General features: G+C 37.8%; 1 long non-coding RNA gene and 1 pseudogene across 2 annotated transcripts; both read right to left on the bottom strand.

Annotated features, from left to right (window-relative positions):
* Positions 1-901: 901 nt before the first annotated feature.
* Positions 902-14324, bottom strand: LOC149159220 (uncharacterized). Its single transcript, XR_016261744.1, has 2 exons — positions 14154-14324; positions 902-1083 (listed from the first exon to the last, which is right to left on the bottom strand). It is a non-coding gene; the product is annotated as an uncharacterized LOC149159220 (long non-coding RNA).
* Positions 14325-14337: 13 nt separating this feature from the next.
* On the bottom strand, positions 14338-20999 carry LOC149159221 (protein WHAT'S THIS FACTOR 1 homolog, chloroplastic-like; annotated as a pseudogene). Its single transcript, XR_016261251.1, has 4 exons — positions 20963-20999; positions 20637-20680; positions 19116-20527; positions 14338-14408 (listed from the first exon to the last, which is right to left on the bottom strand). The product of XR_016261251.1 is annotated as a protein WHAT'S THIS FACTOR 1 homolog, chloroplastic-like (transcript).
* Positions 21000-24647: the final 3648 nt, after the last annotated feature.

Genomic DNA, 24647 nt, shown 5'->3' on the forward strand with positions numbered 1-24647 from the left:
ATAAACATGCACACTAAAATTAATATGAATGCAGAGGCCTCACTCTGCATCATGCCCAAAAGACAATACCTGAGTTTCTTTGTTGAAAGCTCCTGAAGGAAAAACTAGAGAAGGGCATAAAACATTGCAATATATCCTCAAAGGCAGGCTTTACAACTAGTGATTCTCTTGAAAATTCAGTCAAAATCCATTGAGCCAACAACCTTACTAGCACCATGGTTAACATATGTAGAACAATATTGCTACAACATACAAGTGTATCCACACAGACGCAGGTGTATAATAGCAACAAGAAATAACTGTATCAGCACTGACATTAATAGATGGTAACAACGTTTGGTGTTTTACAACATGATAACCTACTTTCCATTATCTTGTATATGACCCTCCCTTAGATGTTTTTGACCAAAAGTACTTCTATGACTTTGTTTGCATCAATAACATTGACAATTTGAGAGTGGAAGATAATAAGCTTTAGAGTTTTTTGTCAAAAAAGATAGTTGCACACTCTAGGCCTGCATATAAGAAATGACGTAATCTCATTCCCTTCACCTGTTTCTCCACAGAGATGGACACATTTCTTGAAATTGACCGCTTATTGTCTCAAGTATTTTTATACAATTTTCTGACATATGCTTCTCATTCATACATGCCAGAAAAAGACGGTGTGGAAAGTCGGGCTTACCGTGATGACAAGGTAGAATACGAAGCTTCTGGCCAACCTCGTAACTTTCTAGACAGATTGCACATGTATCAGTTCCACTTATATCGCGTGTTTTGAATGTAACTGCAGGAAGAGCCTTTACTTCACGACTACTCAGCCATGTGCCTCACGATTCAGTAAAAACCTTGAACTGAAATGTCGAATCCGGTACCTCCGGACAAAGAAAAATGTCAACAATACAGCTGATACTGCAAGAAGAGATAAGAAAGACACTGCCATCACTGACCAAGCAGTGTTTTCGAATGCTGGCAAAATATAGCATACTGTATCCATATCCTTTACATATTGCAGAAGAACATTTGCAGTTTCCTTGGTCACAAATACAGCATGGATATGAACGCCAGCAGAATCTCCTGACACTGAACCCAAAATAATTATACAAAAATTGTTAATAGAAAGAAGTCAAGGCATCTATCATTCAATAGGGCATATGCAATATGCTCGCAAATGAAAATCCAACGAAAGCCATTCAATGATTCATTTTATGTTGAACAACAATGGAAAGGAACAATCAACCTATGCTGCAGGAAAAAAAATTACAGACTGTGGCTGTTTTGATGAATAAGATCCTTTTCAAGCTTTTACCCCTAAAACTATGCAGACTGATAAATTACTAATTACATGAAAAACTGCTTGCCAAAGTTGAAAACATCAAAAATAAAAACAGAAGTCCAATCATGACAAAGATGGCTAAGTGTTAAAAAGTATAACACAAAACAATTTTGAGTAATATGGTGACTGGTCACCATATTTTCGTGACATAGAATGCAGTAAATATTAAGCTTAGAAGTTAGGAGGTTAAACTACCATAACTTATATGTGTTATAAATATAAGAATGACATTATGTGAAGTCAAAAGTGGTATATGTATGTTGGGTAGCCTATCTCAGGCCGCTGTGAATGTATTCGCTGCAGCAATAATATATAAAGACGTTGATTATTTCTCCATATTTAAACATGATGATGTGTATGCAGTGTGCCCAAAATTTATACAAGGAAGGCCGGAATGGCAGTAAAAATTAGCCAATGTACAAGAATTTTTCTTTGGTATATGTTAATTTCTTAATTCCAAATATTATTTTAATTCTGAGCAATTATTTATACCAGAAAATATTTCTGCAATTACTAAAGGTAAACACACTGAAATTTTTAACAGAAAATTAAATAGCAGAAGTACACACATAGGAAATAATTCACACAGCAAATAACCCACCAATTACTCTTCACTTTTATTATCCAAATAATGGGGGCTCCCTTACTGGGAAAATGGCCCACAGAGAAAATATAACATTTTTACAGCAAAATTAGAACTGGCAAATCTGCGCTAAAAAACCCGATCTGCACCCAGCTGAATTTTTCTCAACTCATGCATGTTGATTTTTCAAGTGCAATAGATACAAGCACAAATTTCTGAAACACTGATAATTACGTCTAATGGCGTAGATCTTCTTTTAACAATTCCAATTTATGATTAAGCAATTACACTTTAGAAATTCAACCATAAAAGCATAAGAACAATAAACATCACAATGCACAAAGAAAACACAAGATTTACCCTGGGAAAACCCACTTGGGGGAAAACTCAGCTACTTTTTCCTTAGAGAAATTCTTCAGTTCAACAAGAGATACACTTAATGCAGCTAGTCAACTATGAGGTCAAACTGACCAACAATGCTATGGTCAAGCAGCCCTCTTGTCAAGTCAAACTTCTGCCCTCTCTGATCTGCCTAAGCCAAATTTCGGTCTCGCAGAATATGCCCAGAAACTCCACCCTGCTGCCCAGAATTTTGGTCTTGCACTACAGATTCGTCTTGCACTACAAGTTCGTCCTGCACTACAAATCCATCCTGCACTTTCACTGAGATGCCCAGAATATCACTTGTCTTGTGTGAAGTCGAATGGTACAGTGTAGAGGAGGTTGAATGCTCTATATATAGTGCTTTGCCTGTCCGAATGGGTGTGTCTCTTCAATGGGGTCTACTTGACTTGACAAGTTTGGAGCCAAAAATTCAAATTTTAAATTTCAAAATTTTTTCTTTTAAATCTGACATGAATAACATGTCTCCTATTAATTCTTTTAAGGGCTAAACAATGAAAATGGCATGAAAAACATGTCTTACAAATTCTTTATAAATTACAAGGGCTAAAATATAAATTATGAAGACTGGCCATAGCTATAACATTCAACGCTCCCTCTTAGCTAGAGAGGTATTCATAATGGCTAGACAGATGTACTTTTGTTGACAAATTTCTCTAAGAAAAAGGTTACAACAAATCATCACCATAATCTGGTCACAATTGAGATACATGGTAAACCAATAGCATCAACCAATTACCATAATTGAGCCAAACAACTTTGACACTTGGTAAATCAACAACATCAATTTAAGCACCATAATTTGGGTCAATACCTCCGACCTAGGGTATATCCTCACCATAATTCGAGTCAGTACTTCAGACACATGGTAGACCATAATTCGGGTTAGTACCTCAGACCTATGGTATATACTCACCATATGGGTCAGTACTTCAGACACATGGTACATCATCAAAAAGTCACCATAATTTCGGTCAGTACCTGACACATGGTATTCAAACTAGTCTCGGTTCACCATCATTCCGGTCAATATCTCTGACACATGGTGAATCTCTAAAGGCCATACTCTAACTGAGTAATTCAGGGCCTGATGCTAAACAAATTAGATGCCCCAGGACCATTCTTGTGAAATTTCCACGATTGCAGCTACCTGGTATTATTCTCCTAACTTATGCAATTTATTTGTCTTCTGTAAATTTATTACGGCAAATAACAAATAATCCACTACTACAATCTTCACATATAAAAATGCTACGAAAATAAAATACTAGAACTGAGAAAATAATGTGCACACACAATAAATTTGACACCAATACTTTTCAACAATCATCCTTGGAAAAACCCCGAAGGGAAAACCAGTGCAGCAAATGAGGCATGGCTGCTTGGGAGGGGGAGCGGAAGTGGGAAGCAAGAGTGGGGAGCGACAATTTTGAAAGCTCCTAGGTCGGGAGCTATTTTGGGAGCGGATTTTATGTAATATATATTTTTATATAGGTTGATGCATATATGTCAACAAAAGCATGTAGAATGATGAATTAGTGATAAAAAACATGGATTAAACTATATAACATCATTCACCTAGTAGTTATAATCTCCATCAACCACAGGTCCACAAATTACAAGTTCTCATTTATATAGCATGTAAGGGTGCACATAACCAAAATAGCATTGAGTGCAATCCATCTCTAAACCAAAAATAGATTAACAAATAGGGTCTAGATGGCCTTTAACATCCAAGAAAATCATGCTACAACAAATACCTACATATCATCAAAATCATTGCGTATCTTGGGATCTTTATCATTAATATCACCCTCTAAGCATTAACATAAGATAGAAAAAGTGTAGCACGTCAAGTCAACATTTGGTTTGAGTGATGAGTACATTTCTAGTAGGGTCGTGATAGAGGAATTCGACAACCAATGTCACTAATATCAAGGTACATAGAGAGCTTGGTGCTCTTGATAAAATACGAGTTCCATACCCTAGTACATGACAAAATCCAATGGAAACATTGCAATCACCCCAATCCTGAAATCCTGAAAAACTGATAAGTTTGTTGGATTTTGAGTGAGATCTAAAATTCCACTTTCTCCATATAAAATCCAATAAGGTCGAAACCACTCTCAAACATCTTAAGTCATTTCATGGTAATGTTAAAAAATTAAGTAAAAGGATGAAAATGAAAGAGAAAGGAGAATGTCACTTTTACTTTAAGAATTTAACATTACCATGAATTGCATATCAATACTAGGGCCATAGGGTTGAATATTAGGCTTCCCCACTCAAAAACTCTTGTTTCTTTGAAAAAAATTGTGTTTGGAACATCTTTGAGAAAAAAAATTGTGAAGAGAGCCAGAGAGCAAATTTTCTTTTTGCGGGAGCACGCTCCTAGGTCACTCCCAATGCACTCTCGCTTGGAGCGCTCTTTGACAGCAGATTCGAGGGGGGCGCTCCCCCGTAGCCCTAAGATGATGGTTTTATTAATTATTCTTTAGCAAAATAAAGAATACAATTGCTTGCCTATTCACTGGCAAAGCTTTCGACAATTTATCTCACTGGTAAAATAATTGGGAAATCCTTTTTCTCTCCAGCAAATCAACTCAGCCTCCTCCCGGTAACTCGCACTCCTTCCTGCAACTCACATTGGCTAACTGGATTGCGTAGCAGTACTACTGGGAAATTTGTTCTGCCTCCAAAAATCCTTCCTCCCGGTAACTCGCACTCCTTCCTGCAACTCACATTGGCTAACTGGATTGCGTAGCAGTACTACTGGGAAATTTGTTCTGCCTCCAAAAATCCTTTCTGACAACCTCACTACCTGTTGTTGCTCACTGAGACAACTCACACTTCCTCTAGATCACCTCCTTAGGCTGCAAATCTAACTATTGCCTCAAAAACACGCACTAGCAATTCGTGCTGCCTTCTTCAACCTCCTCTGTTGGAAATCTCGGCCTCCCTTCCTTACACTGGAATGTTGGAAACCTCCTGAGAATTTGGTTGTCCAACAGAAGATTATAAGAGCAAGTCGATGGGGTTTCGAGAATACATACAAGACGTCAAGCAATTCGCCTACTCAGTTACAGTGATTTAGCAAGGGCGTAGTTGAAGAAGAGGGAGACACCAGCAACAGGGTTTTCAACAGTGAGAATTTCTAGAGAAATTCACTGCTGAAAACGAGACACCAACAGAGGGATTTTCAGCAATGAGAACTTATGGAGAATTTTTCACTACTAAAAACGAGAGACCAGCAGCGTGATTTTCAATAATGAGAATTGTGAAGAAATTCTCACTGTTGAAAACTACGTTGTTGGTGTCTCCCTCTGCTTCAAATGCACCCTTGTTGAATCACTGCAACCGAGTAGTTGAACTGCTTGAACGTCTCGTGTGTATTTTCCAAACCCCATCTGCTTGCTCTTATAATCTTCTTTTGGGGCAACCAATGGCCATGATATGATAACAATCAATGGCTAAGATCATTTTGACCCCATCAAGTGACTTTTCCAGAAGTCTCTAAAGCAAAACCAATTTACCTCAATTAACCTAATTTAATTATAAAATTTTCCTAAGTTAGAGAAATATTTAATAATTGACTAATTAATCTAATTAAGGTGTTTCTAAGGCTTTTCTTGTGAAACCTTTCCTGGGTTATAGAGATATTTTATTCCTTAGCCTCTTAGACAACATAGAGATTAGAACATTTGTCCATTGCTACCCAAAACTAACACTCCCTCTTAGCAAGGAAGGTGTTCTCCATGACTCCCAACTTATCCTTGAAGTAGACAAACTTTGCCTTACCCAATCACACAATCTCCAATGAAGTGGTATCTTATGTCGATATGCTTTGATCTATCATGAAACACTGGATTCTCAAAGAGCATGATGCAACTCTGATTATCACAGTAGATATTGGTCGAATCTAACCGTTGACCAAACAAACTCACTAGCATCTTTCGAAGCCAAATAGATTTGCATGTGGTCATGCTAGCTGCAATGTATTCTACCTAGGCAAAACTCAGTGCCACAAACTTTTTCTTCCTGCTGCACCAAGAGACAACCCCTGACCCTTGATCCAATACTGAAGCAACACCCCACAGTGCTTTTCCAATCCACTGAACTACCTACCCAATCAGCATCTGTATATCCATATAACCTGACACCATCATCTAGAATATATCTCAAAACATACTCAATTGTGCCACGCAAGTACCTCAAAATATGTCTTGACTCTTGCCATTGTCTAGGGCAACCTCTTTGATTCCACCATAAACTGACTAGAGTGTTGACCGTGAAACAGATGTTTGGCCTTGTGTTAACCAGATATACGAGTGAACCAATGAGCTGTCTATACAAGGTTGGGTCCACATCTGCATCCTTTGAAGCATCTATCTTCCTCTAGTTAGTAATCATAAGCGTGGACATGGGTCTACAGTCCTAGATCCTGAACCTCTTCAAGATCTCCATAGTATATCTCCCTTGCCCAAGGAAGATGTCCTCGTCCATTTGCCATACCTCCAGGCCTAGGAAGTAATGCATCAACCCCAAGTCCTTCATTTAAAACTCTGCTACTAGGTTCCTCTTGCAGTACTCCATGACCTCTAATGATCCTGTCAAAAAGAGATCATCCACATACAACTCTAGGATGAGTGGCTCACCTCCAACCATCAGATGATAGAGATTGGAGTCTGTTTTGCACTTCACGAATCCCATTTGCTACAAGTAGCTATCAATCCAACCATACCATGCCCTGGGATCTTGTTTGAGCTCATATAGTGCTCTCTTTAGCCTGCACACATGTGTGCCTCGCTCATGTGTCTCGAAGCGCTCTGGTTGTTTGATATATACCTCCTGTTATCACTCTATAATTTCTTAAGGCTGTGAAAGAAACCTAGAGGTAACCACAAAACCACTTTTAAGCTTAGAAGCTAGCCCTTCTAAACTCAGAGAGGGATCTCTCTATTGGATTTAGATTTGTTGTTGTGGGATTTTAGGCTAGTTATTAGGTTCAAAGTTTGTTTTTTTGAAATGTTTGGTTGAAACTGCAAGGAAAGGCCATTGGGCAATGGAGTCAAAGTCTTAGGGTGATCAGATACAAAAATATCAGAACAGATTTGAAACAGGGCAAGGTAGGCAAGCTATTGGATCTTTGAAGCTTTGTGGAGTGAAAGGGAGGAAAAGATTCAGATTCAATTAAACATAGAGCATTTTAACATGAATTCTATATTTAATCTCAGTTTGAAAACATATATATTGCTTATAAGCTAGGACAGAGTGTAATTGAACAAGTTCGAACCTTCATATTCTTTTAAACAATACAAATAAGAAAGACATATGAAAAATAGAGATATAACAAATTTACAAGAGAAAAAAACATCACCAATTTGCCTGACACATGAATCTTGGAACGATCTTATGTATTAATGAAATGATCACTTTTAGCTCAGTGAACAACTTTACATTAAAGTATGCTTTCTTGATACAAGTCCCAACATTTGTACTTCGATTTATGAAGTACTTATACAAAACTTATCAAAATATCTTGATTTGAAAAATCAAGATTTTTTACAAAATATCTTAAAAACAATTTACAAAAATAGTATAGAAATGTAGGCAACTAAAACTGTTGTAGTCCTCTGGCACTATCTTCGAGGATTGCTGGTGATGACTTGGCCTGAAAAAGTGTTGCTTTGTTGTTGAAGGTGAAAAATTGTTTTACCCAAGTAATTGGCACAATTTGTCCCATCTGTCTTCATTTGGAGTGGAGAATTTAACTAGCTTCATGTAGGTTTCATCCACCTCAGTGTACTTTTGAAAAGTAGGTTTGACAATGAATAAATGCTTTATCTCATGTTTGATAAGCAAGTCAAAATCCAAAGCTTCCATGAAGGCTTTTCCTGTGATGCTTCCTTTGATGGTGGAAAACTTTGACTTATCCCTAGCTATGGTATATAACTTATGGTGACAATCTTCTATCTTGATCAACTTATCTCCAATTCCTATCAAACCTGGCAACCCCTTCTGATTCAGTACATTGAATTTCCTGTGAAACTTGCATCCTACAGTAGCCCTTTGAGTCCTCTTTCCAACCCCGCAAGTCTGATCAAGATTGGAATCTTCAAGGAAGAGGTATGCTAAATCTCCCACGATGACCTGATTATAGACTGGTTCAATAGAGCGAACTTGTATGAAGTGCCACGTGTCATTGTTTCAACCTTAGGACCTGAAACTGATACACAAAAAACTACATCTGTCCTCTTTCTGTAACGTTTTACGAAATTTCAATTTGATTCTCAGAGAGAAAGTTATGGCGATTTTCCCCAGGTCACCTGTTTGGGATGTAATTCGGGAGCCCGCAACAACCCTAAATGTCTTGGACCATATCCCAGAAAATATAGCGAACCAAGATCTAAAATCTGGACCCGAGCTTCACCAAGATTTCGGCGCAAATGGGTTTTAATTTCAGACTCTGACCTTTGTAGAAAAAATATTATAGTGAAAATTCCACGATGACTTGTTTGCGATGGAATTTTGGGGCTTGCAAAAACCCTAACTTCCTTAGATCATATCTCCGAAAATATAGCAAGACAAGATCTGAAATTCAAATCCGAGGTTCAGAACGATTTCGGCTCAAACGGGTTTTTTTTAGCTTCTGAAACTTCGTAGAGGAAAATTTATATTGAACAATCCACGATGACCTGTTTGGAGCAGCAAAACCCTAGAATCCAAAGCTTTGATACCAAATGTTATGAAACCAACTGACAAAAAGATAGATTAACGACTTCAAAATCATCCTCTTCGAGGGGGCAACCTCCTTTACATTACACAAATGAACAATTCTTAGATGATGCAAATGACAAGACCTCCTTTCTATATATAGGAGTCTAAGGGGTCCCAATACAATCAGAGCCTACATAACAATAATATTGTAGGGACACAACAATAACAATAGTGAGCTTCTATAGGGCATGACAATAACAACATGGGGACTATATGGGCACAATAATACAATAAGGGGGTTGCATTAATAACAATAAGGGGTTACACTAGTAGTATAGGGACCTAACATGAAACCCCGTGTGCTTTCTCTTCTTGGCCCTGCGTTGATTTACTCCTGCAAAACCTTTTTCCAGCAAACCCTTTGCGCTAGATTTGTTCTGTGTTGATTTACCCTGCAACTCTTTGTGGCAAACCCTTTGTTCTAGATCTACTCTTCAATGCTCTGATCTCTTTTATCTGCACCAACCTCGCTCTAATAGCATGTGAAATTTCCACGATTGCAGCTGCTAGGTATTATTCTCCTAAGTTATGCAATTTATTTGGCATAGGTAAATTTGTTACGACAAATAACGAACAATCAACTACTACAATCTTCACTAATACATATGTTGCGAAAATAAACTATTAGAACTGAGAAAGTAATGCACACACACAATAAATATGACACCAATCTTTTTGGACAATCGTCCCTAGAAAAACCCCCAAGGGAAAACCAGTGCAGTAGATGAGGGTTTTATTGATTATTCTTTAGCAAAACAAAGAATACAATTGGATACCTATTCATTGGCGAAGCTTTACGCAATTTATCTCACTGGTAAAATAACTGGGAAATCCTTTTTCCCTCCAGCAAATCAACTCAGACTCCTCCTGCTAACTCGCACTCCTACCTGCAACTCACATTGGCTAACTAGACTACGCAACACTGCTACTAGGAAAATCGATCTGCCTCTAGAAACTCTTTTCGGCAACCTCATTGCCTGTTGTTTCTCACGGAAACAACTCGCACTTCCGATGGATCACCTCGCTAGACCGCAAATCAGATTGTTGCCTCTAAAACACGCACTGCCTGCTTTAGCCTCCTCTGCTGGAAATCTCGGCCTCCCTTCCTAACACTGGAATGTCGGAAACCTCCTGAGAATTTCTCCAGAAATTCTCACTGCTAAAAACCTCATTGTTGGTGTCTCCCTCTACTTCAACTATGCCCTCGCTGAATCACAGCAACTAGGTAGTTGAATTGCTTGAATGTCTTGTGTGTATTCTCCAAACCCCATCAACTACTGTTATAATCTTCAATTTGGGCAACCAACGGCCACGATCTAATCACAATCGATGGCTAAGATCATCTTGACCCCATCAAGTTATTTTTCTAGAAGTCTCTAGAGAAAAATAGATTTACCTCAATTAATTTGATTTAATTAACTAGTTTTCCTAAGTTAGGCTTAGGAAAATAATTAAAAATTGGCTAATTAATCTAATTAAGGCATTTTTCTTGGAAATAATTATGGGTCTTGGAGATAATTATCCTCCTATGTTCCTTAGCCTCTTAGACACCAATGGGACTAGAACACCTGTCTGTTGCTTACCAAAACTAACACCCCTAACATAAAATAAACACTTTCAAAGTAACCCAAGAAGCTAACATCCTATATGCAACATTTTACCTCACAAATTAGCACCTTTATATTAAAGTTCCAAATATTAGTACTGGCCTATGGGCAACTAAGAGGAGAAGGAAAATGTCACCTCACCAACCCTCTTCACAATTTAGGTTGGCTCTTCTCCAACTCAAGGGAGGTTTCCCTAAGATAAGACTGTTAAGCTTAAACAGTAAGGGCTCAAGGTGAAATGAAGAATGCCTATAACAAAACAAGTGTTGTAGTATACGAAAATGAAAAGATGATAGGTAGATTGAGCCTAATTCCTATCCATTGGGTATATGGACTCTACAAGGTCATGACTTATCTGCTATATTCTCAAGTAATAAAACAATGTTATGGCCAAAATGAACAAATTACAACATTCTCATATGGTTGTTCAAGAAAGGATAGATCTAATTTCAAAGGGCCTAACGAAGGATCACTAACAAATGAGCATGACAAAATGTTTGTGACTTAGAAAACATAAATTCTAGCACTCTAATTAAGAAGACATATCATTCAATAACACTTTCCAACATTAAACATAAAGAGTCCTAGAGGAAAATTAACCACAATTAAGTCTTCCACATAACTCCTCTAAATAAAGAAAAATTTCCATATTTAAGCCCTCGTGACACACTTCAAGAAATTGCCTTCACAACTTCCATATTTAGCAAATTAACATCCAAGAAGAAGAAAGTCCTCAAGCTTTCCATTTCCCTCAATATATTCAACAAATGCTAAAGGGGGGCAGGGGGAATCCCCATCTCCAACCATCCTCAAATGGGGAAAGCAAACACTTATAAGAGTTTGACCTCCACTCTTTTTACAATAAACAAGCAATTGTTTTCCTAGAGACATTAGCTCTCCAAGGAATACAACAAAATATTTACATGTCTATCATTCTCAAGAAACTCCTTACATCTCCTAGAAAAGAAAAATAAATACGTAAATATATATAGACACATATTTATATCCAATAAAAGCAATATAATAATGTTCTATCTAACTAACCCCATGAGAATTTTCAACAATAATAAAATAATTAGTTAGAAGAACTTCCAAAAATAGCTCGGAAATTGGAATGTATAAATTTTGTGGTTCGTAATTTATTTCATAAGCAATATCCAAAAACACAATGTAAACTTGGATCCTCATAATCAAAAGCAACTCCATATAGTATAAATGTCATGTCATATGCACCCTCGATATGGTTTGCATGAAGTAAGGAATAAGACATCAAGTCGCGACTCGCAACCAATGAAGGCAACGAACAATGGCTCAAACCGGTGGCTCCATCCCATGTAACAACAAATTGCACAAGCCTTAACATATATGCATTTGTTGGCCCAAAGTCTTTTTATGTATCAAGCTCTACATATGTCTTCATCCCAAAACGGTGACAGTGGTACACCATGGCTCAAAGTGCAGGAAGGCGACCCAAACAAAATGTATTGAAAAATAAATATGTGTGAGGATATGCGTCAATATTATGTCATTTCCACATGCATGAGTTAAGATAGCATTCCCTTAAAGGTGGATAGGCTAATGTATGAATGACGTAATGTCGGGGTCGCATCGCCCTTAAAATAACATAATAGGCCACCAAAAGAATTAATGGGTTGATAGTGTTGAAGAATGTGGGGGTATAGTCGGTCTTCATAATTATCATTGTACTGGAGAAGAACAAAAGTATTATTGTTTCTAGTAAGTTCTTCATGCTTTTGATTTGGTCAAAATATATTTTCTAAAATTTTATTTTATTTATATTTTCAAATGGCTAGTTGGATCACATGATGGCTAGTTGGCTTGCCTTGAAACTCTCTAATTCGGATCACATGATGGCTAGTTCACTTGCCTAGAAACTCATTCATTCGGATCATATGATGGCTATATAGAGAGCTTAATTCGCTCTCCTCTGTATGCTATTGGAACACACGTACCCTACTCCTTGGCTCTCCTATGTGAAGTGATCCGACATCTACAGATCTGCTCATTACATTTATGATCTGAAATCAGTCAGTAGAGATCTGCTCATTATACTTATGATTTAAAGGCAGAGGTTCGAGATATGTTGATTATACTCATGATCTGAAGGCAGAGGTTTGAGATCTGCTCATTATACTTATGATCTGAAGTCAGAGCTTCGAGATCTTCTTATTATCATTCAGATCTGAAGTCTAGTATTCGATATCTGCTTATTATCATTGAGATTTGAACTCTGGTATCTGAGATCTGCTTATTATTATAGTGATCTGAAGTCTGGGTCCGAGATCTGAGTTCTAATCTGATTGTCTTCTGTGATATGATGAGACAATCAGCCTCTCCTTGGTGATCTTTGTTGACCATTCAGTTGTGAAGACTTAGCACTTGTGAAAGCCTTCTTGGATCAGTGTAATCTGTGTCTTGATGTATTGTTGAAGGATCTCTCTAAGAAATATTTGGTTGGGTTTTCCCCCTTGTGGGGTTTTGCCCTGGCCTTTGACCTAATTATGGTGTCTCTTGTTATTGTGCATTGTGATCTCTTCTTTCTCCTTCCTGTTCATTTAATTTTTGATGTGTAATTACTTGATGAAGTGAATTAAATTGTAAAGAAAAACTAAATACATTCACCAGTAATTCCCAGTAGTTCCAAAATTCTCTTCCACTTGCTTTCTCAACATGGAATCAGAGCAGGAGCAAAGGCGGAAAGTTGCGGATCACCTCTTAGGAGATACCCTTGAAAGAAGCTCCTGGAATGCCCTTGAGAAAAGCCTGAAAGCTATGATTTCGACCCTAGCTTGAGGATGCTCTCATTATACTACTCACTACTGCAAAGTCAAATCTCCATCCATCTCTGTTGACCGAGGTTATTGTCTTATTAAGCATTTGATTCTCAAAGGTTTGCTATATGAAGATCTGAAGATTTGAAATGTATACACATCAGTTTATACAAGTTTGTATCTGCTTGAATCTTGCATTAGCATCTTCACAAATCTCTTGAGAAGTCTGTGGTCATTTATTCGTTCTCACAGTCTATTACTTGGCTAAAGGAACCATGTATTCGAATATGCCTCCATACATAAAAGGTAACCTCTGTCAAAGTCCGATCATGTTTAAGGACTAATTCAAATTATGTTTCTTAGAAGGCAATGAAATAAACAGGCTTCTAGTCTGAATCCAATGACAAAGTCAATCTGAGTTGCATCAATGAAAATTTGCAAGTCAAAATACATACACGAATTTACGAATGACATTCAAGTAGTGATCTGGCAATCAAAGACGAGATTTGTGCTCTATCTCTGGTAAGTACTATCATTCGAATTATCTCATGTATGATTGTCGTAAGTTGTCAAGATCAAATATATTTGGCAGATCAAGATCAAAGTCTGTTGCAAAAGTCTGGAGGTCTTAAAGTTCTGAATAAAACCCCCTTTACCTAATCAGAGAAAGGATAAAGTTCATGCCAAACAGAGACATCTATCTCTGTGATATGACATTCGAAGACTGAATCACCATCTAAATCTCTGTAATATCCAAGGCATTCATATTGCATCTCTGTGGAAGATCTATTGAAGCAAGATAATACAAGGTTTTTGTGGATTCTAGAACAAACTCTGTTGCAAAAGTTTGGAGGCTTGGAATCCGTTACGTCATACACTCTGCTCCAAGATTCATATCTCTGTCAGACTGCCTGAAAATAAAAGAAATACAAAGTGTCATGATAAAATTATCTTCGTAGAATTGCAGAAGCTAAATCAGAATATGGCACTGAGCCATTTGAAGATATAGTACTATCTAAAGTCGTTGAAGTTGAGTACTGAAGCGTGACAGAACCATGTGGATATCTGATTAATTGATGTGACACAAGGCTTGCACTGAAATTCAAGATTCCAAGCTTGAGTACTTGCTTTCCTCGCACTGCAAAGGATTCATCTAGAAAGGAAGGTATCATGGACAACATGCTTGAAATAGAAGATTATGATGATGATTATCCAAAATATCAAAGCAGAACCCAAAGTCCTTGCTTTAGGTAATAGAGGGTGATGAACTCATTCCTCATACATGGTGATAAGGGCATTGTTCTAACCAATGTTGCGAACATCACGATAGGGATTAAATCGGCGAGGATCTGAAATCGGGATAAAATCGGCAAAATTAAACAAAACAGTGCTTTATTTCCAGGTATGGAAAAAAATTTAGTACAACAAGACACCCTTCTTATCCATAACTAGTATCATATTATCATGATAAAAGCAGAACATTTCCTCAAACCTACAACAATGCTTCTCCCTACTAAAATCAACAATTTGATTTTCGAAATTAACAACCAAGACACATTGTGGCAGTGCCCTCCCATGAATAGAAGAAGTTCAGCACTTCATACTGTACATATGCCGAAGTATAATGAGGAGCAATGTTGTTCTTATCAGGAGCAGAAACTGAAGTACCTGCTTCAAGCAACACTTCTAAGATAAAGAGAACCCATGAAATGTAAAATAAGACTCACATTAACAAGTAGTAACACATTGTTGCATAATATTTTATTATTCTACCCCTTTTGCCCTCATCAAGTTTTGTCACATATTTCCACAATGATGTGGAAGGATCACATTTAGTTCTACTTGTAATTTCATTTCTCTTTGAAGCTCCACTTTCACTCCCTCCTATGGCTCCCTCCCCTAAAATCAAGCATTCATTAGGGTTCATATTCTCATCTTCTTCGCAATCCATATTCCCCAACAACAACATTAGAATCAAAAATAGCATCATACCCTACATGAGAAATACATTTGTCAAGTGTTTGACATAAAACCTGCAATGGAATGAAGGAAAAGGAATGAGAGAGAAGTGAAGAGAAGAAATCAAGTAATAAACAACAATAGAGTTTAGGCTTAGCGATTACATCTTCAACTCTCTAACAGCAACCGAATAATTGTTGCAGCCTTCAATCTCATCTCACAACTCTCAAAATTTTGTTCCCCTCAAGCTTACCCTTTAATGTCTCAAAGCCCTAAACACATGAATGAAAACTCCTAAGAAAGGAGAAGGAATTAGGGCCTTTATCATCTCTACACCCTCTTCCTAGAGGATGTGTTCCCTATTGGAGCCGTATGGGAAGGCCCTAAAATTTTCTAAAAAGGAGTAAAAAAGGGCAAAATCCTCTTGTTTATGGAGCACTCTAGGGTATGCTTCCAGGAGCACTCATGGGAGTGCTCAAGGACACACTCTCGAAATTCCAAGGACAGCACATGTGTTGGCTAGGAAAGTGCTCTAAAAAAAGGCTCCAGATTGAGAGTGTTTCAGAAGCACGTCACTATGGAGCAAGATCCTTGAGCAGCAGTAGGAGCTCCTAGAGTGCTCCCTGGAAACCCTAAATTTAATGTTACTGACAAAACATTAATATTAGTAGTTGGTTAGTTGGGATGAGTCTAGTAGTTTCCAACCACCAAGTATTCAAACAAAAATGTGTACATTGCAAATGTGACCCAACAATGATAAAAATCAAAGTCTCTCTTTTATTTCTTTCTGCGTCATCTCATTTGGTGCAAAATGATCATCACTAAGAAGTAGAAGACTTCTTTCTTTTTAAAACCAATTAATGGAACATGCTTGTCAACATTCAGAATTACGCAAATTGAGTTTCAAAACCTTGCATTATGGATAAGATAATGCTCCTAAACATATTGGAGAAATTGCACAAATTGAAATAACTTTTCCATGGAATACATGTAACATATGAAAGGAAAAAGACAGATTAAAAAGAAAAATTATAAGAGAAATTAAAATGTAAGCCCATGGGGATAGCTCAATTGGCAATCGCCTTGATAATGAAGTGTTATGTTCCATGAGATTCCAGGGTCAAACCCCCCATGGGTCAGCCAACAAAATAAAAAAAAAAAAAAATGAAGTAAGAGTTCCCACAAGTTGATAATTGTGTTCAGCTTCTCTCTGATCAGCCAGCTTCACTAGCTGTTCAGAAAGTTCCAGAAATGTTTTCAACTTCACCCCAACCAATTATAGAAATTTATGTTGATGTCATCTCAAGTAGAAAGATGGAGATGGTTAATAATGGGTTTGTTGAACCATATTTGGATTCATCTGACATCATTTAGCATCTCAATCAATGTCGACTATTGATTTCATTCAGCCAATTGATGAAGGTCCTTTTCAATCTTCTGTGAGTTCAGTTCCTTTTCAATCTTCTGTGAGTTCAGTTGGGTCGACAAGATCTCCTAGTAAACCGCAAGGAAGAAAGAGCTAAAATTCAGAGTTCAGTTGTAATACTATATGCATTAATGCAATGCATTCGTTAAGGGGCAGGGCATGTGTGCTCCTAAGCACAATGACAACATTGTTGTATTAAGGTCCTATGTGTCTAAATTTTAAAAGAGTATTATACTTGTAATGTTGATGTAATGTTTTGTAAAGGCCAATCATCAATAGTTGTTCATATGTTTGACATGATACAATTAGAACTTAGTCGCAGGGTTAGTTCAATTGGTCAAGGTCCCGTTGCTAAAGTACCTTGTCATTGGGTCACGGGTTCAATTCTCCTAGATGCCCTCGGGATTAGACTCGGATTAGTTTGGCAAGGGGGTGTGGTCCCTTCAGATAAACCTAGCCTGATTTTCCACAGGAAAAAAAATGATACAATTTGAACAATCAATTCTGGAAAAACGTAGGTTGAGTTCTCATCATGATCATACACATATTTTACTCAATAATACAGGGTTCCTTTTAATACAGCTAGTAAAGCTCAGATATTTCAAAGGTCAAAATAGAGACTAGAAGGCATAAGAAAGAACCCCCAAATTTATCTTTCTTTGTCAACTTGAATCCTATTGTTTTAACTATTCACATTCTGGTAATTGCAAAGCATATTGACCTACCTTGATTGGAACTATTCAGACCATTTTTACTTAACGGTGTAACCAATGTGTGTTAGTTATTGATTTAACAGATAAAACACAAGCATCATGAAGCAATGCCGTGATTACACAAAAATACAGCACTCTTGAACTGAAAAAAAAGAATTATTCAGAATGAGATCGTTTGTACAGTATTGAAAGTGTGAGACAAAGTTGATGGGAAAAAATTAATTTTGGAATCTTGGATTCATATGAATGCACATGAATGCACATGAATAGTTATGTATTTTTTGGTCGCTCGATCTTTTTGTCTTGTTTTTTTCTGGTTCCTGGTTTTGGGGTTAACTAATCTAATGAGTAGTTTGGTTTTGATATTGTTGGTTCATTATCCATTGTTCATTTTCAGTTTTAACTTTTGAGTCTTGCCTTTAGATATGGATGACTTCAGATTGAATCTTTGACTCATCATTCTTTACTATTTTTGAGTTCAAATAATTTCAATTTACTATTCTAGTCTTCAGACTTTAGTATCTACAATTTTGCTTAACACTAATCAAATTCTAGAATAATGAATGATGAATTTAAATCAATATAGATCCTTGAATATTGAATGATGAATTTAAATCAATGTAGATTCTAGTCTCTAGAATGATGAATGATGAATTTAAATCAATGTATACAAATATTTTACAATTTATATTTCATTGTGATGTATGAATCAATGTGTTTCATTAATGAATTTGAATATGAATCATGTTTATATATATACCCCAACTTCCTCCCTGAATTTCCTAAAATTTCAGATGTTCCCACACATCCCCCATTGCATCTCCCCGTCCCGGAAACTTGGTGGAACATTGGAACAACCCCTTTGGCCACTTCATATTGCCTGGTGATGTAGACTAATATAAAATCTCTATAAAATAACTAAAATAGCGTCTTTTTTAAGTAGATTGTCATGCAGTCTCCACACAATTGACTAGAATTCTTCAAAAAAAAATTGCTTTTAACAGAAAGCTTGACAGGATGCAGTGTAAAGCCACTTCCAACTTACTTGCTTGGAAAAGAGACCTGTAAACTATTACAATTGCATTCAAAGTCCAATAGGCAGTGTAGGGCTTGGATTCCCAACAAGAGATAAAGACATTTTTCAATAAAAATAACGCAAAATGCAAGAATATATAATAGTAGTAGATGATAACCTAAGGTGAACATATTCACCATAATAGGGTATACACATGCACAGAGATTTCAATAGCAAACAGTACTCATCATTAACTCTGATTTTCATAGGAGATCCTGAATACAGTATGAACAGGGAGAATATTCAAAGTGGCCCAAGCAGAATATTTATACACTTTTGCACATAACCACTTTCTCTCTGTTAACACTAGCGGACACTTTTCCACCTAATCATTCCCTCTCTGTTAAGACCTGCCAGTTTTACACTTATATTTCAAACTAGACCTTTTTCATGCCAACAGGCAGACTGATCTCAAGGGGATATAATTTCATTCCATTATACTTACAGATGGATATTTTGGCTGAATATAATTTTAGCCAATGTTCTCTTGATCCAGCATCACAACTTGCAGTTGCAAGCTTTTGCTCTACGGGGGACTTGAACAATTCTGCCTACCCCGGAAACTCTGGTTTCGGTGCAAGCCCAATCTCTCCATCCTCCAAATCACTCCACTCATCACAATCAAAAATATCAAAATCACTAGCGTCTTCAACCTCAAACATGCCATCTGATAACGATCCTTCCACAACATCATCCTCATCCATTGATTCACCATCACCATCCCGCCTTTCAGCTGTCTGCCTCTTCCCCGCTAACATCAATGCCTGAAGTTTCTCCTTCCAGAGCAAAACGGGTCCCTTCTCTTTCAATTCCGAGCCACGGTAAGCCTCTCTGAGAAACACAGAATCCCTATCCCCCTTGAACGACACGTAGAAAAGCTCAGGTTGGCGCAAAAGCATCGCTCTCACCTTGTTAGAAAACTTGAAGGCATGCCTGAAATGGGTTAGAATATCAGCCAGTGTTCTCTTCTCCACCGTAAGACTTAGCAACTCATGAATTACTGCACAGGCATGCTTCTCTGCCTCCATCGAAGCTGGTTGCAAACTAGTACAGTCTGAATAAGGCGAAATGAATGGCATTTCCTGGAACATAAGAATACGCTGCTTATTTTTTCTGGACAGGCTGTACCCATTTGGAAGATTTAACTTCTTGAACTTCCGAGGCCTGTCAAGTATAAGATCCCTGTCCGGATTATTAGCTTCTTCCGAGGCCTTTTCTGCAAAAGAGACTGCAAGAGGAGGATCCCATGAAGTCAACTCCAATGCAGGCCCATAATCTGTATCAACAACCTTAAAAAAACTCAGGATACTTATTGCATAAATTAGTTCTGAAATCCATGGGGAGACCCATATCAGGAGCTAAGCGGGCAATCTTCTCCAGCAATACCCTCTTGCTCACAGACATCATTAAAAGTTTCCTGAGATTCTCAACTAAAAGACCCTCCATTTGAGATTTAATCTGCAGTTCTTCCCGGTGCAGCTGCTGTGCCTGGGGCGTCAATGTGAAATAGAAGCAGTATGCCTCTTCTTCAGTTACTTGGAAGACTGATGGGTATCTTCTCAATATGGGGATGAGCCTGCGTCCCCTCTGGAGGCCGAGGTGCTTTCTGTGCTTGGCAAGCTCTGCCACAGACATTTTGTGGTTGGGTTGTTTGAGAAGGATGTGCTTGATCTGGTTGACTAACTTGAGCTTCTTCTGGCTCTCTATGACCTTGTCCAGAGGCCACTCTTTGTATCTCTTGATCAGAGCACTGATTGGAACAGGAGGAGGAAGAATTTGAGATGCAGTGAGTGACTTCAAGTAATGGGTGGTGGAATGTGAGCGCTGCTTATTCTCACGAGATTTAGGCGAGCAATTCTAGAGTGGAATATGGTGGGTTTCAAGGCCGGGAATGATGAGGGTAGTGATGAGTTTGTGAAACTTGAGAGATAGGCTGGCACTCATCTCCATCTCGTATCATGCCTACGGCACTCATGTATATCTTCTCGCTCGAATACCCTATAAACACGCCTGTGAGTAACAAAAACCCTTGTCAAACCGCCATGTCATGACTAAATCGGGGTGAATAGCTTTTACGAGGCACTGAAATCTTGATCGTTGAAGGGCACTAAAATTTTGGACCTCGCATAATTTGGATTGGTTATTTGTCTTGGGTTTTACGATTAGCAATTGTCCTAAAAGGTGTAAAAAGAGGTCATAAGTTTGTTAATTTGAAAAAAGTTACAAATTTAACAAGATTCGTTTCGGGTTGAAGGAGCAGCACATAAGATAGTAAACAATCGCTGGTCGCACCGAAAAAGCCGGACAGGAGAGGACGGAAGATGGCCATGGTAGCGTGCCTTCTCTACGCTGGGAATGGAGCCGTCGACGGGGTGATGTTTGGAGGCGACGCGGCAGGGATGGCCATAGGCCCTGGCCTCTGCAGCCTCGGACTCAAGCGCGTGCTGAAGGAGCCACTGAAACCCTATCGATCAACAAGCAAGGGTATGATTACTCGGTCCACTGCTAGAGAAGATCCCAACACCACTGCCATAGCAGAAATGATTGAAGGATTGAACGAATTGAAGGAAGATTGGAAGGACAAGACCGGGAAGTTGAAGGAGGACAGAGATCGGCAGACAATCTCTGTCTCTCGGCACAGAATTCATCTCTGGGGCGGAGAATCGTCAGGGTTTGGGTCGATCTATGCAGACATAGCCTGCTGGCTGTTTATCAGGCCGCTAACCCCACTGTTGCCCTCTGCATGCAAGAATGGGGGATTGCATGCAGCAGATCCAAACCATCTCTCAATTGCATGGTTCAAAATCCACAGATCCAGGCCGGATCTAAAAGATTGGAGCAAGCTTCAAGACTATACGGCACCCAGTCTTCAGATCGGCGGGAATAGGCACCGAATGATCAGAGGATACGCCTTTCTCGCCATTCAAAAGGCAGATCGACCCAACAAGAGGCAAGATCTGGAAGAACGTATACAGCAAGATCATCTGGCAACCAATATAGACGTTGGTTCATGTAGAGCTCAGCCAGAACTCAGACATCAGGTAACCAAAAATAGTTTTTAGATTTTTATTAAAACCCCTAAGAAGAAATCTTTTTTAGTATGGGTAAGTGGAGATAGTCCTGTTTCGCTACTAAAGCAGCAAATTTGTGCTCTAACTGGCTATCCGGGCCAAATCCAACACCTAGTCAGTGGTAGGTGGTCTCTCCAGGACCACAGAACCCTGGGAAGCTACGAGATCAGCCCTGGAGAAACCATTGTCCTGAATCTCAGGCTGAGAGGAGGGGCACCATCTCAAGGACAGCCAAGCAGTTCAGGAGGGGAAAAGGGGAAACCAGTACCCCAGTATAAACCCAAGGGAGCTTCATCATATAAAAACATTCTCCAAGGAAACAGAGAGTCAGGATCCTCCCCAGATCAAGGTGGATATACACCTCGGCCATACATAGTTGAACAGCTAGGGCAAACTCCAGCCCTTAATTTCGACTCCACAGGGCTGGATGACTATGTTAAGTCATATGAATCGCAGGCCCTCATATGCCGATTCAACAGCTTTTGGCCAACACCAACGAATCTATTCCACTGGATCTTCAAAAATTGGACCATGGAATGCGAAATACACTTATGCTCTAAAGGGTTCTTCGTAGTCAGATTCGCATCCAGGGAAGTCAGAGATATAATTATCAATGCAGGGCCTTGGTTCTGGGGAACGGCAGGGCTGTTTATAACCCCATGGTTCACAGACTTCGATCCAAACAAAATGACAGTCACCAAAGTGCCGGTATGGGTTCGTCTTCACAACCTCCCCCTACACTTCTGGAGTGAACGAGTCCTGGAAGGAATCGGGAACAGCATCGAGAAATACATCAAAACAGATATGGAAAGGATTGATGAGAGGATCTTCACTTTCGCACGAATTTGCGTGGAAGTGGATTTAAGTAAAGGTTTGCCTGACAACATAAGGCTGATCTATAAACAACAAAATTGGTTGCAAGCACTAGACTACGAAAATACTGCCTTTAGGTGTAGGCTATGCAGACAAACAGGACACCTGCAAAGCACATGTCCAGAAGCCAAAAAAGTAAACAGCAAAAGAAAGCAGAAAGGGAAGCAGAAGAAAGGATGGTTCTTTTCCCCTCCGATATCAAAAGATGATGAATCAGAAGCTGAAGAGGAAGATACTACCAAAGAGACAGCTGAGGTCCCCCAAGAAACGGGGAATCAGAAGGAAAACACAACAGATACCAAGGCTTCACAACTCCACCAAAATCAGGCAGAGAAGACAAACGATGAACAGAACATGGGAGGGATTAAGCGGCACCACCAATCAGACACATCAGACTCAGATAAGGAATTAGGCACGCAGAAAGCAGAAACACAGTTAGTCATAGCCTCGATCGAGCCCACTCATGGAGGATGGCGCAAGGTCGAAAAGAAAAAAGGAAGGAAAACCTGAAGCATGAGTCACACTCACATATGTAATTCAGTTTTTGCCTTCACTTCTCTTCCCTCTCTCCCTCTCTTTTCTCCCTTTCTCTCTCTTCTTTTCTCATCATTTTTTGCACGTTACTCCAGTAACGTTGCGTAGGGTGCCATGGCACTCGAGCCCACTGGGCAGCTTACGAAAATGCATCATGCATCTGCAATTGTAACTTTTCATTTTTTAAATAAAAGGTTACAGATTTTTTTCCTCGGAAAAAAACAAGATTCGTTTCCAGAATTGAGAAAATTATCAAGAAATTTTATAAATGTTTCAACAAAAGAAAAAACCTAAATTAATCCATTATCATGTGCCTTTGCAAATCTAATTAACAGATTATTACATCAAAAGAAAATTTAAATGTAAATTCCATGCCAAGGAGAGTAAATATAAAATTATTAGATCATTAGCAATTAAAAAAACACATAACCTAAATAGTGTTTTTTAAGATCTCTCGAGCATAAACTAACTTCATGTCACGGAAATTAAATACAAAATTATTAAACCAACAAAAATCTGTGGAGAATGTTTGAGATGTTGTGTCAAAGAATTTAAAGAATCCTGGATGGAAAATTAATAGTCATTAAATTAATTAGATGTTCAATATTGACAACTTTATACATTAGATGAATATTGTTAGGTCAACTTGTTCTAGTAAAAAAATTTGTTAATTAATTGAGAAATGAAATTATTATTTTTAAGGATTTTAATAATAAGGAATAGATGAATATTGTTAAAATTATTAACATTATTAATAATTGTTTACTCACGTAAAAATATTAATTAAATAGATTCATTTAAAAAATAGATTGAAGAAAATATTTTTATTTTATTTTTGTAAATAATATTTAATAAAAAATTAAAAATGTAAATAAAAAACAATTAAAATACCCCCACCCACAGATATATATATATATTAAAAAAAATTCTTAAAAATTATAATATTAAAATATATGTGAAAAATTTAAAACCTATTTATAGTGTCCTTACAAAATAATGATTTCAATGTATAACCTGTTGAATTTTTATTAACACAAACAAATATGATGTTGGTCAATTACCAAAACCAAACAAAAAAACCCTATTTTTTTAAGTATTTTATATTATAAAAATTTAACTAAATAATTTTTCAATCTATAAAAAAAAAAATTATATAAACAAATTTATGTATTTAAAAAAATATTTTAAACATTAAAAAAGCACAATATTGCTTAAAATGATATCCTCCAATTTTTTTGAAAAAATACTATTTTATAGAGTTCAAGCTTCTGTGATCCATATTAAGTTTGTGAGAGATTTTTTCGCGAAAATCACATGGGATACCATTTGTGGACGCGTTTCGAACCAACTAGTGTGGTTCATCGTCAGGACAAATTGAACCACACTCGGGATACACATGGGATACCATTTGTGGACACGTTTCGAACCAACTAGTGTGGTTCATCGTCAGGACAAATTGAACCACACTCGGGATACACATGGGATACCATTTGTGGACG

Source organism: Pinus tabuliformis, chromosome 5_2, assembly GCF_031772625.1.
Source record: "Pinus tabuliformis cultivar Carrire ecotype Pingquan chromosome 5_2, CPIR1, whole genome shotgun sequence".
NCBI classification, from domain to species: domain Eukaryota; kingdom Viridiplantae; phylum Streptophyta; class Pinopsida; order Pinales; family Pinaceae; genus Pinus; species Pinus tabuliformis.